Genomic DNA, 16876 nt, shown 5'->3' with positions numbered 1-16876 from the left:
TCAGTCTGACTCTAACCTCTACAACATGGGCAAGACCAAAGAGCTTTCTAAGGATGTCAGGGACAAGATCATAGACCTGCACAAGGCTGGAGTGGGCTACAAAACCATAAGTAAGACGCTGGGTGAGAAGGAGACAACTGTTGGTGCAATAGTAAGAAAATGGAAGACATACAAAATGACTGTCAATCGACATCGATCTGGGGCTCCATGTAAAATCTCACCTCGTGGGGTATCCTTGATCCTGAGGAAGGTGAGAGCTCAGCCGAAAACTACACGGGGGGAACTTGTTAATGATCTCAAGGCAGCTGGGACCACAGTCACCAAGAAAACCATTGGTAACACATTATGCCGTAATGGATTAAAATCCTGCAGTGCCCACAAGGTCCCCCTGCTCAACAAGGCACATGTACAGGCCCATCTGAAGTTTGCAAATGAACATCTGGATGATTCTGAGAGTGATTGGGAGAAGGTGCTGTGGTCAGATGAGACTAAAATTTAGCTCTTTGGCATTAACTCAACTCGCCGTGTTTGGAGGAAGAGTAATGCTGCCTATGACCCAAAGAACACCGTCCCCACTGTCAAGCATGGAGGTGGAAACATTATGTTTTGGGGGTGTTTCTCTGCTAATGGCACAGGACTACTTCACCGCATCAATGGGAGAATGGATGGAGCCATGTACCATCAAATCCTGAGTGACAACCTCCTTCCCTCCACCAGGACATTAAAAATGGCTCGTGGCTGGGTCTTCCAGGATGACAATGACCCGAAACATACAGCCAAGGCAACAAAGGAGTGGCTCAAAAAGAAGCACATTAAGGTCATGGAGTGGCCTAGCCAGTCTCCAGACGTTAATCCCATCGAAAACTTATGGAGGGAGCTGAAGATCCGAGTTGCCAAGCGACAGCCTCAAAATCTTAATGATTTTCAGATGATCTGCAAAGAGGAGTGGGCCAAAATTCCATCTAACATGTGTGCAAACCTCATCATCAACTACAAAAAACGTCTGACTGTTGTGCTTGCCAACAAGGGGTTTGCCACCAAGTATTAAGTCTTGTTTGCCAAAGGGATCAAATACTTATTTCTCTGTGCACAATGCAAATAAATATATATAATTTTGACTATGTGATTTTCAGTTTTTTTGTTAATATAATCTATCTCTCACTGGTAAAATTAACCTAGCCTAAACATTCTAGACTGTTCATGTCTTTGACAGTGGGCAAACTTACAAAATCAGCAAGGGATCAAATACTTATTTCCTTCACTGTATGTCTTTTTTCAACCGTACTAACTATGTAAAAAGAAACATAAAAAAGACTTTGGAGAGCAGATCCTCGGGATAAAGTGCAGAGAGGTAAAAGCACATTCACATATTCGGTATTCATACATGGGAGGAAAGCTACTCCCTTATTCCAAATATATTTAAGGTATACACCGAAAATTATCCAACCCCCCCCCCCATTTAATTTTAGAGAGACACTTTAATCTCAGACTACATAGCCCCCTATTTAGCACCCCTAATTCAAACTACTCTTTCCAAAATTTCATTTAACCCATTTGGGGACAAACATTGCAAATGAAAAATCCAGTACATTTCTCTTTTACACCACTTTTTGAATCGCGATAGTGACTTTTTTTTTTCATGTGAACTTTTTATAACATATACACGAGTAATAATACATATGACATAAATATGCTGACTGCCTGTATCTCTAATGCACTGTATATCGAATACAAATATTGAACACCAAAAAGTTAAAAAAAATATAAAGAAAAAAAAGGGAAATAGGAAAAAAACAGAAAACACGACACCAGACATTATAAAAAATTATAAGAAATTAGCTCACCCTGCCCATTTTTTATGTAGATTTCTTTTATATAAAAAGCATCGTTCTCATTTAGAGTAGTTTTGTAGCAATAATACTAATTAACCCTATTTATTACACTACCTATGCCAAGTTGTTTTTTTATTTCCAATTATATGCTGTTCTTGCAGCAAACAAGATTCTATTAGCCACCCATCTAGCGGTAGAGGGAATAATTTTGGATGAAAGATCCAGCAGTGCTAACTCAGGTAGAATCTCCTTGGAACATATACAAGTCAGCAAGTCAAAAACATCTTCCCAAAACGTTTTAAATTTCGGGTAATTCCACCACATATGATTTGCTGATCTTTTTAATGAGTGTTACTTTCAATAATTCTGAATTTCCTCCATGTACCCAGGTAAAAGGCCTGGAAATTCTATGTTTCAAATATCCATGTGTAATGAGAAATCTATGTTTGTTGATTCTTTCTCTTAGCATAAGAGTAGTCCCACCCACGTACTGGAAGCCACTAGGGCACTCTAGCATATAGATCACAAAGTCACTTTCACAACTCAAGAATTTTATTTTAAAGCACTATTATAAATTATAATATTATGTGCAAATTATAAATTATTTTCTCCAATGCATAATTTCTGTACAACATTTACATCTACTATGCCCACATTTATACAATGCGTTTGGAAAGTCTTCGGACCCTTTCAATTTTTTCACATTTTGTTATGTTGAGGCCTTGTGGTAAAATAAAATAAACATAAGCAAGTTTCCCCCATCATTCTGCACTCAATACCCCATAATGTTAAAGTGAAAACAGAATGTTTGCTAATTTATTGAAAAGGAAAAACTCAAATATTGCATTGACATAAGTATTCAGACCCTTTACTCAGTATTAAGTTGAAGCGCCTTTGGCAGCGATAACAGCCTTCAGTCTTCTTGGGTATGATGTGACAAGGTTTGCTCACTTGGATTTGTGTATTTTCTGACATTCTTTTCTGCAGATCCTCTCAAGTTCTGTCAGGTTGGATGGGTACAGTCAGTGGACAGCCAATTTCAGGTCTCTCCAGAGATGTTCGATTGGGTTCAAGTCAGGGCTCCGGCTGGGCCACTCAAGGAAATTCACAGAGTTGTCCCTAAGCCATTCCTATATTGTCTTGGCTGTGTGCTCAGGGTCATTGTCTTGTTGGAAGGTGAAACTTCGGTCCAGCCTCAGGTCCAGAGCACACTGGATCAGGTTTTCATTAAGAATATCTTTGTACTTTGCTCATTCATCTTTCTCTCAACCCTGACAAGTCTCCCTGTCCCAGCCACTAAAAAACACCCCACAGCATGATGCTGCCACCACCATGCTTTACTGTAGGGATGGTATTAGGCAGGTGATGAGCTGTTCCTGGTTTTCTCCATTCATGACGCTTAGAATTGAGGCCAAAAAGTTCAATCTTGGTTTCATCAGACCACAGAATCCTGTTTCTCACAGTCTGAGAGTCCTTTAGGTGCTTTTTTGCAAACTCCAGGCGGACTTTCATGTGTCTTTTACTGAGGAGAGGCTTCTTTCTGGCCACTCTGCCATAAAGCCCAGTTTGGTGGAGGTCTGCAGTGATGGTTGACCTTGTGGAAGTTTCTCCCATCTATACGCAGGATCTTTGGAGCTCAGCCAGAATGACCATTGGGTTCTTGGCCACCTCTCTTACGAAGGCCCTTCTCCCCTGATGAGTTAGTTTGGTGTGGCGGCCAGCTCTATGAAGAGTCCTGGTTGTTCCAAACTTCTTCCATTTAAGAATTATGGAGGCCACTGTGCTTTTGGGAACTTTCAGTGCAGCAGAATTTTTTTTGTACCCTTCTCCAGATCTGTGCCTCCACACAATTCTGTCTCTGAGCCCTACAGACAGTTTATTCCTCCTCATGTCTTGTTTTTTGCGCTAATATGCATTGTCATCTGTGACACCTTATATAGACAGGGTGTGTCTTTCCAAATCATGTCCAATCAAATGAAATTTACCACAGGTGGACTCCAATCAAGGTGTAGAAACATTTCAAAGATGATCTAGAGAAATTGGAGGCCCAAGCTCTAAATTAAAAGTGTCATAGCAAAGGGTCTGAATACTTATATCCATGCAAAATTTGTGTTTTTCAAAATTTCAAAAATTCTGTTTTCACTTTGTCATTGTGAGGTATTGAGTGCAGAATGATGGGGAAAAACATTATTTTTATTTTATTTTAGCACAAGGCCTCAACATAACAACATGTGAAAAATGTGAAAGGGTCTGAAGACTTTACAAATGCACTGTATACTCCTTTATCTACCCCTAAACCCATTCCCTTGAATCCCAATGGTGCTTTTCTTAAACTTGGGTAGGAAGGAGTTAGTATATATTTTATTGTCCTAGATCTCTTAAATATCGTCTGAGGGATCATGGCCACCTCCTCCTTTGGGAAAGGATCACTTATTATTGTTGGCCAATTCTTTCTTAGAATATTTTTTTCATTTCAGTGGCATTACCTGTATGCTGGGCCGAATCTGTTCTTTCCCTCCTTTTCTCCTTTCCCTTCTTCTTTATCTTTTCCTTTCTATTTTTCAACCAAGCAGTCACTATGATTCATTTTTTACACCTTTTTCTGACAACCTTCTATGATCATCTTAGGATATTTTTCATCATGAAGCCTCTGTGATATGATCTCCATTTGGCTCAGGCAGTCCTCTTCCCTAGATCAATTTTGTCTTATCCTAATCATTTGCCCAAAAGGAACATTCACTTTCCACTGTTTCAGGTGGCAACTATCAAAATTCAAATAACTATTAGTGTCAATGTTTTTTTAAAAATTGTGCTTCAATTTAGCCTTTTTCAACATATATTTCCAAATCCAAAAATGTCACCCCTCTATTCTCTGTGGAATTCAGCCCCCATTCACTGTTGTTCAACGAACGAATAAATTATTTTAGTAATTCTAACAGCCCCTGCCAAATGAAGATCATATCACCGTCAAACCTCCTATAGACGCGTATACATGACAAAAATTCCCTATGATCAATCATTTCCTTCTCGAAGGCCCCCATATAGAGGTTTGTGACAACAGGTGTGTCACGACCTGTGGATATGTGGACCCACTGGGCCGTACTGCCATAGTGGGATAACAGCTGGCCAAACAGTGTACAAAGTCAATGTCTTTATAGTCCAACCACAAGGGTACCTGCAGCAGTTCAGACAGTAGTAACAGCTAGGCTCAGATGGGACCTTGGCAGCAGACAGCAGGTGTGGTGTAACACAGCAGGCGTGACCGATGTCACAACACGACTCCAACTTTCTAAGGCACAGGAACAACGTTAGCACAGGATACAGGATACAGGTAGCCGGTACGGGAACACTGGGAACAGGATAACACTAAGGGACCATTTGCAAGACTAACACGGGAAAACACAACAACGCTCAGGCAATGAATGGAAGGGCAAAGCCATTTTTATAGTCCAGGGTGATCATGGGTTAATTGATGATTATTTTCATGTGTGTGCGCTGGCCCTTTAAGGCCGGGCACACACCCTACGGGACACAACAGAACGTAAGTATGCGCTGGGGAGGAGATGCAAGCGAGCGCTCACAGATCAATGGTTGTGGCCGTCGTGGGGTGAGTAATCCCGACGGTCCACGGCTGTGGACGCTACAGGGTACACAGTTCGCACCCATTGCAAAAAATTGACTGCAATAAATATTTATCATCAGCGACAAAAAATATTTATCATCAAAGACAAAATAATTATGGCTCAAAATATAATGTAACCCATCAATTATAAATTGTTGTTGTTTAACTGGCATTAGGAAGTCCGTTCTCAAAAAATACTCAATTAAAGCCATCCCTTCATCATACAGTATATCTATTATATAACCGACAAGGACGTGGTGTCCGAAGCTCACATAGAGCTCCGCCCACATAGAGCTCCGCCCACAGCCCAACCGCCAGTTAGATCCGCCCACAGCCAGAAGACTGATAAAGGAGATGTGAGTGATTAGTGGCGTAGCTATAATGCCCCCCTCATTCCCATACACAGTATCATGCCCCCCTCATTCCCATACACAGTATAATGCCCCCTCCCTCCCATACACAGTATAATACCCCCATCTCCCTCCCATACACAGTATATTGCCCCCATATGTACGGACCTAATAGAAAAATAATAACATACATACTTACCTATCCCTGTTCCCCCGCTGGTTGGAGGATCCTTCTCCTCCTCCGGTCTGTGCGATGTGAGTGACTCGGTGCAGACAAGCGCAATGACGTCACACCTGCCTTTGCCAAGCCGCTCACAGCACACAGAGCACAGTGCAGAGGAGGCAAAGGATCCTCGAATCCGTCATGGGAATGGGGATAGGTAAGTATGTATGTTATTATTTTTCTATTTGGTGCATACATATGGGGGCATTATACTGTGTATGGGAGGGAGGGGGGCATTATACTGTGTATGGGAGGGAGGGGGGCATTATACTGTGTATGGGAGGGAGGGGGGCATTATACTGTGTATGGGAGGAAGGGGGCATTATACTGTGTGTGGGAGGGAGGGGGGCATTATACTGTGTGTGGGAGGGAGGGGGGCATTATACTGTGTATGGGAGGGAGGGGGCATTATACTGTGTATGAGAAGGATGGGGGCATTATACTGTGTATGGGAGGGGGGGCATTATACTGTGTATGGGAGGGAGGGGGGCATTATACTGTGTATGGAAGGGAGGGGGCATTATACTGTGTATGGGAGGGAGGGGGGCATTCTACTGTGTATGAGAGGGAGGGGGCATTATACTGTGTATGGGAGGGATTGGGGCATTCTACTGCGCATGGGAGGGAGGGGGCATTCTACTGCGCATGGGAGGGGGCATGATACTGTGTATGGGAGGGAGGGGCATTATACTGTGGGGGCAGCTATGGGGAGCAATATGCTGTGTGGGGGCAGCTATGGGGAGCATTATGCTGTGTGGGGCAGCTATGGGGGGCATTATACTGTGTGGGGGAAGCTATAGGGGGCATTATACTGTGTGGGGGAAGCTATATGGGCATTATACTGTGTGGAGGCAGCTATAGGGATCATTATACTGTGTGGGCAGCTATGGGGGACATTATACTGTGTGGGAGAAGCTATGGGGGGCATTATACTTTGTGGGGCAGCTATGAGGGGCAGCTATGAGGGGCATAATACTGTGGGGGCAGATATGAGGGGCATTGTACTGTGGAAGGAGCTGATATGGGGGCATTATACTATGTGGGGACATCTATGGTGGCATTATACTGTGTGGGGGCGGCTATGGGGGCATTATACGGTGTGGGGGCTGCTTTGTGGAGGATTTATATATATTAACAGACCACTGCATTCCTTTTGCTAGCAAACCCGTGTAAAGGGTTTTCTATACTAGTTTGTATATAATGCGGCAACATCAGCGTCACCCACAACAACCCAGTGGCAACCCTTCTTGCCACTCTATTTCTTTCAACAGATTGAGATAGTGACCAGAATCCCTGAGATATGCAGGAAAATCCAACACAAATCTTTGGAATTGTCTGTCCAAGTACTAATAATCTACATGTTGACCTCTAGTTTGTGGGTAGGACCACTCTTACTTTATGAGTAAGAGTCAACCAACATTTATTTCACATTAAACATGGGTATTTGAAACATAGCGTTTCCAGGTATTTTGCCTGGGGACATGGAGGAAATTCAGAATTGAATTGAAAGTAACACCCATTGGCAAAATTGGCAATTCACTATTGCGATTTAAGAAGTTGTGTAAAAGAGAAATATATAGGATTTTGAGTTTGAAATGTTAAATGAGATGTTGGAAAGAGGAGTTTGAATCAAGAGTACTAAATGTGGGGGGACTATGTAGTCTCAGATCAAAGTGTCTATCTAAAATTGAATGGGACGATGGGGTTGGAAAATTTTGAAAGTGTTGTTGGTGGATACCTCAAATATATGTGGAGTAAGAGAGTAGTATGAAGGGTTTAATTCCTACTTTGTGTTGCTATGTATTTTTATGTATTGTGAGTGAAGACAGCTAGGTGTGACACTACGGGCTTGGAGGATGAAATAGAGGCGTTTCATATTACGCTATTTCCGATTGTTCGGGAGATGCATACCTTCTGTTAGTGGGAGAGAGAGGGGTTTCATAGCGGTAGGTCACTTCCGAGAAGTAGAGAAGTGAGCTAGAGAAGTGCGATGGGGAAGTTTAGAGTAGTTTTAGTTTGAATTCACTTCCGTTTTGGAAAGGGGGACATTGGAGAGGGCGTGTGCAAGGTAGCACGAGTGCATTTAAATTATGATAATGTTTGTATATGCATTGTTGCTGGAAAAGGGGATGCCCCAATCCGCGTTGAATGTATATTTTATGCTAGCATTTTTATGTACATTTTAATGTCTCGGTTTTAAAACAATAGGATTATAAATAATCCTTTTTGAATACACTCTATACCTGGATTGTGGAGTGGAGTGACCGCTGGGAGTTTTGCCAGCGGAATTTATGTCAAGGCTGTCTCGGATTAAAGGAGAGTCTGAAACCAGCTTTCCTCACATGTGTGAGTACCAATCATGTGAATGTGCTTTTACCTCTCTGCACTTTATCCTGAAGATCTGCTCTCCAGAGTTTTTTTTAATCTTTCTTTTTGCTACATAAAACGGAGCTCCACAGCAAGGAAGTCCGGCAAATGATTGCAGTGTTTTGATTGAAGGGAAGGAGATACACAGTTTGTGTACGTGCTAAAGTGTTACCACTCACAGAGTGGAATATTCCCATTCTTTGTGTTTAGGAATTCATCTTTTTTTGTATTTTCTCTTGTGTTGAAATTGAAATTGGGTGCACCTTCTTTTTTGTTTTTGCTTCATTTTACAGAGAAGTCTTCAGACCCTTTCACTTTTTTCATATTTTGTTATGTTGAGGCCTTGTTTGCATTGCATATCCTTGACCTGGCATCTCTATCTGAGTGCATCTATCTCAATATTTAGGGGTTATTTCCCCATATGTTGCACCCAGACAGACATCCTATGTCACTGATTGTCATGCATTAGTGCTCTGTTCCGTTCATGATATGTACTTTACTTGGATATGATATGTTATAACTGACATTACCCATTGTCCTTGTTTCTTTTGGCTCAGTTTCTTTATTTTGCACTGAATACTGCATAGGCACCTTCTTTCTGTGTCTCACACCTTGATCTCTCATTTTAGCTGTATATGCTATATATTGTATTTTGATATTTTGCTACTAACCGGTTAAGGACTAGGCTGTTTTACAGCTAAATGACCAGAGAAACTGTCACAATTTTGCGATGCACTTCTTTGGATGATTATAACTCTGCAGGTGAATAAAGTTCATCTTTGAATTTTACGCTCTTTTTAAAGGAAAGATAGGGATTTGTTTTAATGGCATTTGTCAGTATACATCATTTTTATTTTTTTCTCTAAAGTGGCCAAAATTGGAAAATAAAAAGAATTTAGCAAATGCGTCAGTTTATGATAGCATTTTCACAAACAGTATGGACCGTGGCCAAAATTAATCTCCTTTCACATTCTGCCACTTTTCCCATGCATGGGGATATCAAATATGTGTGCTTTATTCACTGTGCGGGCATGTGCCAGGGCTTGGCATAAAAGGAGGCTTTTTTGCCTTTTCGGTCCAGGAATTCTGCATTTGATTTTATAGCAGCATACTGTTTTCTGGGGGCCTAATGCTGCTGAAACATTAGAAACATCCCATAAATGACTTCATTCACACAAGTAGACCCCACAAGGTTTTCTTCAAGGGGTTTATCATATTTTTAGAAAGTCCAGTTTTCTTCTGAATGTTTCTTGAATAAGATGGAACAAAATAAAATTTTCATTTGGCAAATGTGCTAGTTTACATGAGCATTTTCCACACACAGTATTGACTACGGACAAAATTCATCTCTTTTCACATTCTGCCCCTTCTCCTGTGCATGGGGATACCAAATATGTGGGCCTTATTTATCACATAGAGATCTAGGACGGCTTACGATAGAAGAAGCTTATTTCAGAAATCACCTTTTTTCAAAGCTGATTTTACAAAACTCATCTGAGTTTCTATAACACTTTCAAAATATCTGCTCTTGAAGCAGAGATCCCAAAATATTCATCTAGGAGTAAGTATAACGGGAATTTAATTTTTTTTGGTTTCCTAAAATAAGAAATTGCAGATTTATTCAAATGATGCTTTCCAGCAGTTGAACTTTAGAAAATATGCAAACATGACATCCACCCCCCACCCTTTCCATTCCTTACCCTTGGAGTAAAATCAGGGGAAAAAAAAAAATGTAATGTAGGGCAAATATATTTTCAACTAATTAACTAAAATCGAATAATTCAGAACAGTATGGTATTTTTTAAAACATGGGTGAATGCACAGGCCTGGTTGTGAGGGACATGAGGGACAGAAATATCGTGAATCTTTGCAGTGCCCGTCTTTTCTGTAGAAGCAGCACTTTTTCTGGGGTTTAGTTCTTGTTTGGTGTTGGGGTGTAACGTCTGTGGTCGCTGACCACGAACTACTTCCATCTGTTCGACGCCGGCACATGCGAGCTCAGTCCAGACTTAAGGAGCCAGAGCGCACACAGGTGTGAGATTGAGCTGATTGCTCCCAGAGCACCCTGGATTATAAGAAGGGCTCTGTCCCTTCCTGCATTGCCTGAGCTTTGTTGCCGTTACCCTAGTTTGTCTCTGCAAATGGTCTCCTAGTGTCTTCCAGTTCCCAGTATTTCCCGTTCCTGCTACCTGTATCCTGGTCAAGTGCAGTATCGGGTTGGAGTCATGCTGTGCCATATACACGCCTGTCCTGTTACACCACGCCTGGTATCCGCCTGCTGTCAACGTCCCATCCAAGCCTGCCTTGCTACTGTCCGAAGCTACCTTAGGTACAACTATACAAACTATAGACTTTGACTTGTGTCCTGTTGGCCAGCTGCCATACCGTTAAGGCGGTACGATCCAGTGGGTCCACGTACCCAACGTGACATGGGGGAATGCGAGTGATAAAACGTCTTTCAGTCAGTCATTTGACATTCTTAGACTGGGGGAATTCTCTGGTGCCCTGAACATCTAATATGAGGCCTTCAATACATGTTTCCTGGAAATCCAGGTATGTGATTCTGCCTCTGTTTTTCTTTATAGTGCACAAATGAGTTGTGGATTGCCATCTGTAAAAGATAAATGGCCACTTTTTTGTACCAGGTCTTTGTTTTTCGTTTCACTAAATAAGGCTTTAAAACCTGGTCGCTTAAATCCACCCCCCCCCCCACCATGTACTTATTATATTTGGACACGCTCACTGGTTTGTGCTTGTCCAATGTTGCCCCTCTTTCCCTCACTGCCACTGTTGCTATAGTATGAATTGTGCTTAGCACATATACATCTTTGCGATCCCTGTACTTGACCGCCAGCAATTCCTCAGATGCATAAGCATAGGAGTCCCCATTTACAATGCGCTTCCCCACTAATTGCTGCGGAAAACCAATTCGGTTTTTGCGCATGGTACCACATGTCCCAGTCCTCTCAGCATGCAAATGCCTAAACAGGGGCACACTGGAATAAAAATTGTTGCAGTTCAGGTGGTACCCTTTGTGAAGCAGAGGCTGCATTATCTCCCACACAATTTTGCTGCTGGTGGAAAGATCAGGGGGGCATCCAGGAACATTTATTGAGCGGTCCCTGTCCCGCTTTCGCACAGTTTATAAAGCTTAACTCCATATCTTGCCCTTTTGGAAGGTAGATATTGGCGAAAGCTAAGCCTTCCATGAAAGTTGAGGAGGGATTCGCCCACGTTTATATTCTGCTCAGGGGTGTAAAGTTGGGAGGACCTGTGCGTTGTCGTAGTGGAGAAACCTCATTATTGTTTCATAACGAGACCAGGGCATTACTGCAGAATACACTGGGGTGGCTTGGGCGGGTCTTGTTGACCAGTAAGACCTGAATGGAGGGCTTTTTTACAATACCCATATTTTGGCCGAAACCCAAACTATTTTTAATTCTGGCAAATTGGTGGGTGTCCAATCTCTGGCATGGGTGAATGAAGGTTTCTGCCTTATATACTGAGCGGCATATATATTGGTTTCGTGGACAATCATATTTAGGAGGTTGTCAGTAATAAATAAATGGAAGTAATCCATTTGGACAAAATTTGCATTGTCCACGGTTATGCCAGGGGTGGCAGTAAATCCATGGATTCTAGGCCCAAAAGATGGAGCAGGTGCCTATACGAGAGCCTGAACTGGAGGGACCAGGCTGTCCTGTGCTACAGCGCTACTAGGCCCTGCGCTTTCCTGTTCTGCAGTTTCAACTGCGTCAGGGATAACAACCCCTAAAGTGAAACCTGAAGTGACACTATCATCATCACTGCCTAAAACAGGTTCCAACTCTGACGCCATCTCTGATGTGGTCTCAGACTCTGACCACAGCATGTCGTATGCCTCCTCAGCACTAAAAAACGTCCTCGCCATAATGTCACTAACACTAACTAAACAAACAATTATTTTTTTTATATATTTTTTTTTACAACAGATTATTTATATAGATCTATCTATCTATCTATCTATCTATCTATCTATCTATCTATCTATCTATCTATGTCCTGCCCCCACTTCACGCACCCCCGGGGTCTATGTGGAGCTCGACAGGCAGCTAAACACCTTCCTACTAGCCAATAAATGAGACTGGTTGAAAGTCTGTAGCTTTATTAACTGGTCGTAGGATTAGGGTAAAACTGAGGAACAAACAAGAATATACATGCCATTAGATTACAGCAATACATAAGAACAAGGCACATTGAATAAATGTACTACATATACAGGTAACAGGCTGACATATATTAAGCCTGTATACAAATAAACAGTAGAAATAACAGTTATAGTACAGTATGAACAGTGTATGGCAGTACAAATACAGTATAGGACCATACATGGCTGACCATGAGGCTAGGCCGAGCTTCACAACTACACCAACTGATATATTACAGTCCCATGTAACAGAGTGAATACTGTCCTAACAGTATTCCTGTGGCTGCTGATAGCCAGTAATATAAACCATCTATCTGCTTACCGACTATACTTGGACGAGAGGGATGGAATGAATCAAAATGGTCTTCTCTCAGAGCAGATATAGAAGAGACTGCCCTTCTTCTTCCCAGAATGCTTTTCACCTTCTCATGGGTGGGGAAAACAAGAAATTACATAAAGGAGGAAATTACTAACACTGGCCACTAGATGGCACCTGGAGCACTAATTACTTGCATAGAAAATAACGTCACAAATCTCAGTCTATAACATTACGCCTGTGAGCAGCACACTCCCCGTCTGGCGTCAATCGATGCCACCATCAGAGTCCCCAGATGAAAACAGTAAAATAAGTTCTGTTACTGGTCTGAGAAATAGTTTGGTCTCCTTCTGATTATGAACCTTGACCTCAACTTTCCGGACGTTCCCATCCTCTCCCGGGAATGTTTTAGTAACGAGACCTAGAGGCCACTCATTCCTATGTGTTTGGCAGTCTTTCATAAGCACAACATCACCAGTTCTGATGTTGGGTTTGGTGTTCTGCCATTTATTCCTTGGTTGTAGCGTGGAGATGTATTGCTTTTTCCACCTATCCCAAAAGGTATTGGCAAGGCTTTTGTACTTGTCTCCATTGACCTTTGTAAAGGTCTTTGGTACTGAATACTCCAGCGGGAGCATGGGCAGTGCTAGTCTTCTGAGTAAGCAGCATTACAGGAGTAAAGATTACTGGATCTTCAGGATCACTTGAGACTGGAGTTAAAGGTCTGGCATTAATGATGGCTGATACTTCTGCCATGAAAGTAGTCAAGCACTCATGGGTAAGCCTTGCTGTACCCACTTGCAGGAAGATGGAGTCCAGGATTCTATGTGCTATACCTATCATTCTTTCCCAAGCTCCACCCATGTGAGAAGAATGGGGTGGATTGAAAGTACAAGTGCAACCTCGCTCACTTAGGTATCTCTCGACACTCATTGTATCCAGGTTTGAAGGAATTTGTAGCTCTTTGGCTTTAACAGAAGTATCAGAAAACACACACAGTCTTTGTATTTGAACTTCTGTAGATGGCACAGGGGCATATAGACGTGCAACATGTAGACTAGATAGAGTGGTTAAAGAGTTCCTCCACTCTACCCACAGACCTCAGTGGGAAGTGGATCATCCCAGTCGGAAGGATCACAAGTTAAATCTCTGAGTATTGCTTTGCCTTGTATGGTGACAGGAGCTGCAAATCCTAAAGGGTCATATGAGCTGTTTATAGCAGACAGGACTCCCCTCAGATTAAAGGGGTTTTCCTCCCTGCTGACTTGGAAGGTAAAGGTGTCAAACTTTAAGTCCCAGAGTAGCCCAAGACTATGTTGCATGGGAAGAGTGTCAGCTCCCAAACCTAAGTCCCTTAAATCATTTGAGTGGTCATGCGAAGGAAAGGCTTCCATCAATTCTTTACTGTTGGAGGCGATTTTGTGGAGTCTCAAGTTTGAACTGGCGAGCATTTCCTGAGCTCTTTTAAGAAGACTGATTGCACACTCATTTGTAGGCAGGGATTTTAAGCAGTCATCCACAGTGAAGCGTTTATAGACTTGTTCTCGGTTGGTAGGCAAGCGTTGTCTCTTGGACCTGAAGGGAAGTGGTGAAACCCAGCTATTTGATTTATCTTTGACTATTTCCTGCTCCATTATTGATAAGAACAGTCTATCCTCATGTGACATTGCCACCTGATTGTCTTCCTTTGTTCTCTGGAAGACTGTGCATCCTAAGTGGTCTTGGTCCCTGTCACAGGCATGGTTGTCACAGGAGTTGCCTATGAAGGGACAGGGCAGATGGATGCTGTGAGGTAGCTCTTTTATGAGGAAATTGCTTTGACATTGTTGGAAAAGAGAAGGGTGTCCATTCTCTAGTGTGCTAGTAAGCATGTTGGTAACTGAGGGTGGTTTGTGCACACTTCCTAGACAAACATCTCCTATAATCACCCATCCTAGGTCAAGTCTCTGGGCATATGGAGCATTGTGAGGACCATTGATTTGATCTCTAGCTTTGTGAACTCGTAAAATATCTCTTCCAAGAAGCAGGATTATCTGAGCCTGTGGATCTAATTCTGGTATGAGATAACTTATATGTCTCAAATGGGGTTGGTGTTTTGCAGCATCTGGTGTAGGGATTTCAGACCTGTTATCAGGGATCTGGTTACACTCAATTATAGTTGGTAAAGGCAAGGATGTGTAACCATCTATAGACTCGACTTGGTAACCAGTAGCTCTCCTCCCCGCCGTCTCAACAGTACCGGCACAAGTCTTTAGGGCGTAGGGAGAGCTGGGTCCTTTCATTTTGAAAATTTCAAAGAAGGTAGATCTGGCTAGAGACTTGTTACTTTGGTCATCGAGAATTGCATAGACTTTAATAGCTTTGTCTTTGTGGCCTGTTGGGTAAACTCTGACTAGGCAGATTTTTGAACAGGACCTGCCACCTATAAGTCCTTTGCAGACCTCAGTACATTGAGAAGTAACTGCTGGTGTCTCTGTATCAGTGTTCATTTCCTCTCCGTCCTGCTCCTGGGCACTTACTACATGTGTCCATGGTGGTGGCCCAGGGTGTAAAGCTGTGTTGTGATCTGTGCTGTCACATTCTGTACATTTTACACTGACCTTACAGTCCTTGGCAAAATGTGATGTCGCTAAGCAGCATTTGTAGTAGATCTTGTTTTCTCTGAGGAAGGCTTTGCGGTCCTCCATGGACTTCTCCCTGAAGGCTCTGCATTTCAGTAGGGAATGTGGCTTCCTGTGCAGGGGACACTGCTTACTGGGATCCTGGAATCTGTCCTCTTGGTGAGAGGAGCTTGAAGACCTGTAGGGATAACCTTTAAGAGAAACATCAGTTTTGTGAACTGCCTCTGGTGTTTTATGCTGCTTGAAACCAGAAGGAGTGGCACAGGATAGTGTAAGATCGAAGCTAGGATCATTCCTAATTCTTGTTTGCTGTGTAATAAATTCCACAAACACACTGAAAGGAGGGAATGGTACATTGTGAATTTGCTTGTACCTAGAGCCATGTGTGACCCACTTCTCCTGCAGGTTGTAGGGAAGTTTTTGGATTATAGGGTTGACACCTCTGGCTGTGTCAAGGAATGCAAGTCCCAATAAATCTCCTTCTGCCTTGGCGACCTGTAGTTCCATTAAAAGGTCACTGAGTTCCCTAAGTTTTTGTTAGCCTTTACTAGCTATTTTAGGGAAGTCCTCAATTCTTTTGAATAATGCACTTTCTATCACCTCTGCCGAGCCATAACACTCATCAAGTCTGTCCCAGATCATCTTAAGACCTGTTTCTGGGTAGTTTGTGTTGCTGGCCCTGATCCTCTTAGCATGCTCAGCAGATTCATTTCCAAGCCATTTCACTAGGAGATCTAGCTCTTCTCTGCATGACAAGTCTAAGTCTCTGATAACATTCTGGAAAGAGGATCGCCAAGCTTTATAGTTCTCAGGACTATCGCTAAACTTTACAAGTCCCTTGGTGACCAGCTCACGTCGAGCAAAGAACTTAGCAAAGTCTATTGTGGCTTGGTTAGTACTGAGACAGGTTGGCAGAGCATTGCCATGGTGAGAGTGTGGTGTGTGGTCATACCTGTTAGGAGTCTCTGCTTCAGGCTCGCCCGTGCCATACCGTTTTGGGGTGAAGAAACTTCCTGTATACTGGAATGGAGGTTGGGTTCTTTGGTGAGCAGGGAAGTTGACTTGAGCTGTGTCATTCTCTTGCTTGCAGAACTGTGGTCCCGGGTCAGCTTCCTGACGCAAGGTCTGGTGTGTTTGACTTGGCTCTCTGATGATCTCTTTTGTTTCTTGTGCAGTCCGAGGGTTACTGATGGAGTGTTGAAGGACATATTCTGAAGTGCGCTGTAGTGCATCTTTGGGATCCTGTTCTAGGCCTAGCACATTGCTATGTCTGCTGTGCTCACTGTCAGGGTATGCAGCTGCTTCTAAGACTTCTGCTTCAGCTATGGCAGCTGCTGCTTCCTTTTCAATGGTGAGCTT

General features: G+C 42.7%; 1 protein-coding gene and 1 long non-coding RNA gene across 10 annotated transcripts in view; one reads left to right on the top strand and one right to left on the bottom strand.

Annotated features, from left to right (window-relative positions):
* The window catches only part of ADGRL3 (adhesion G protein-coupled receptor L3), a 2099109-nt gene that overhangs the window by 665631 nt on the left and 1416602 nt on the right, over positions 1–16876 (top strand). The gene's annotated exons all lie outside the window — the stretch shown is intronic.
* LOC142760736 (uncharacterized) lies at positions 12522–13021 on the bottom strand. Its single transcript, XR_012883385.1, has 2 exons — positions 12903–13021; positions 12522–12567 (listed from the first exon to the last, which is right to left on the bottom strand). It is a non-coding gene; the product is annotated as an uncharacterized LOC142760736 (long non-coding RNA).

This window comes from Rhinoderma darwinii, chromosome 1 (genome assembly GCF_050947455.1).
Source record: "Rhinoderma darwinii isolate aRhiDar2 chromosome 1, aRhiDar2.hap1, whole genome shotgun sequence".
NCBI classification, from domain to species: domain Eukaryota; kingdom Metazoa; phylum Chordata; class Amphibia; order Anura; family Rhinodermatidae; genus Rhinoderma; species Rhinoderma darwinii.
This window is presented reverse-complemented; position numbering and strand designations above follow the sequence as displayed.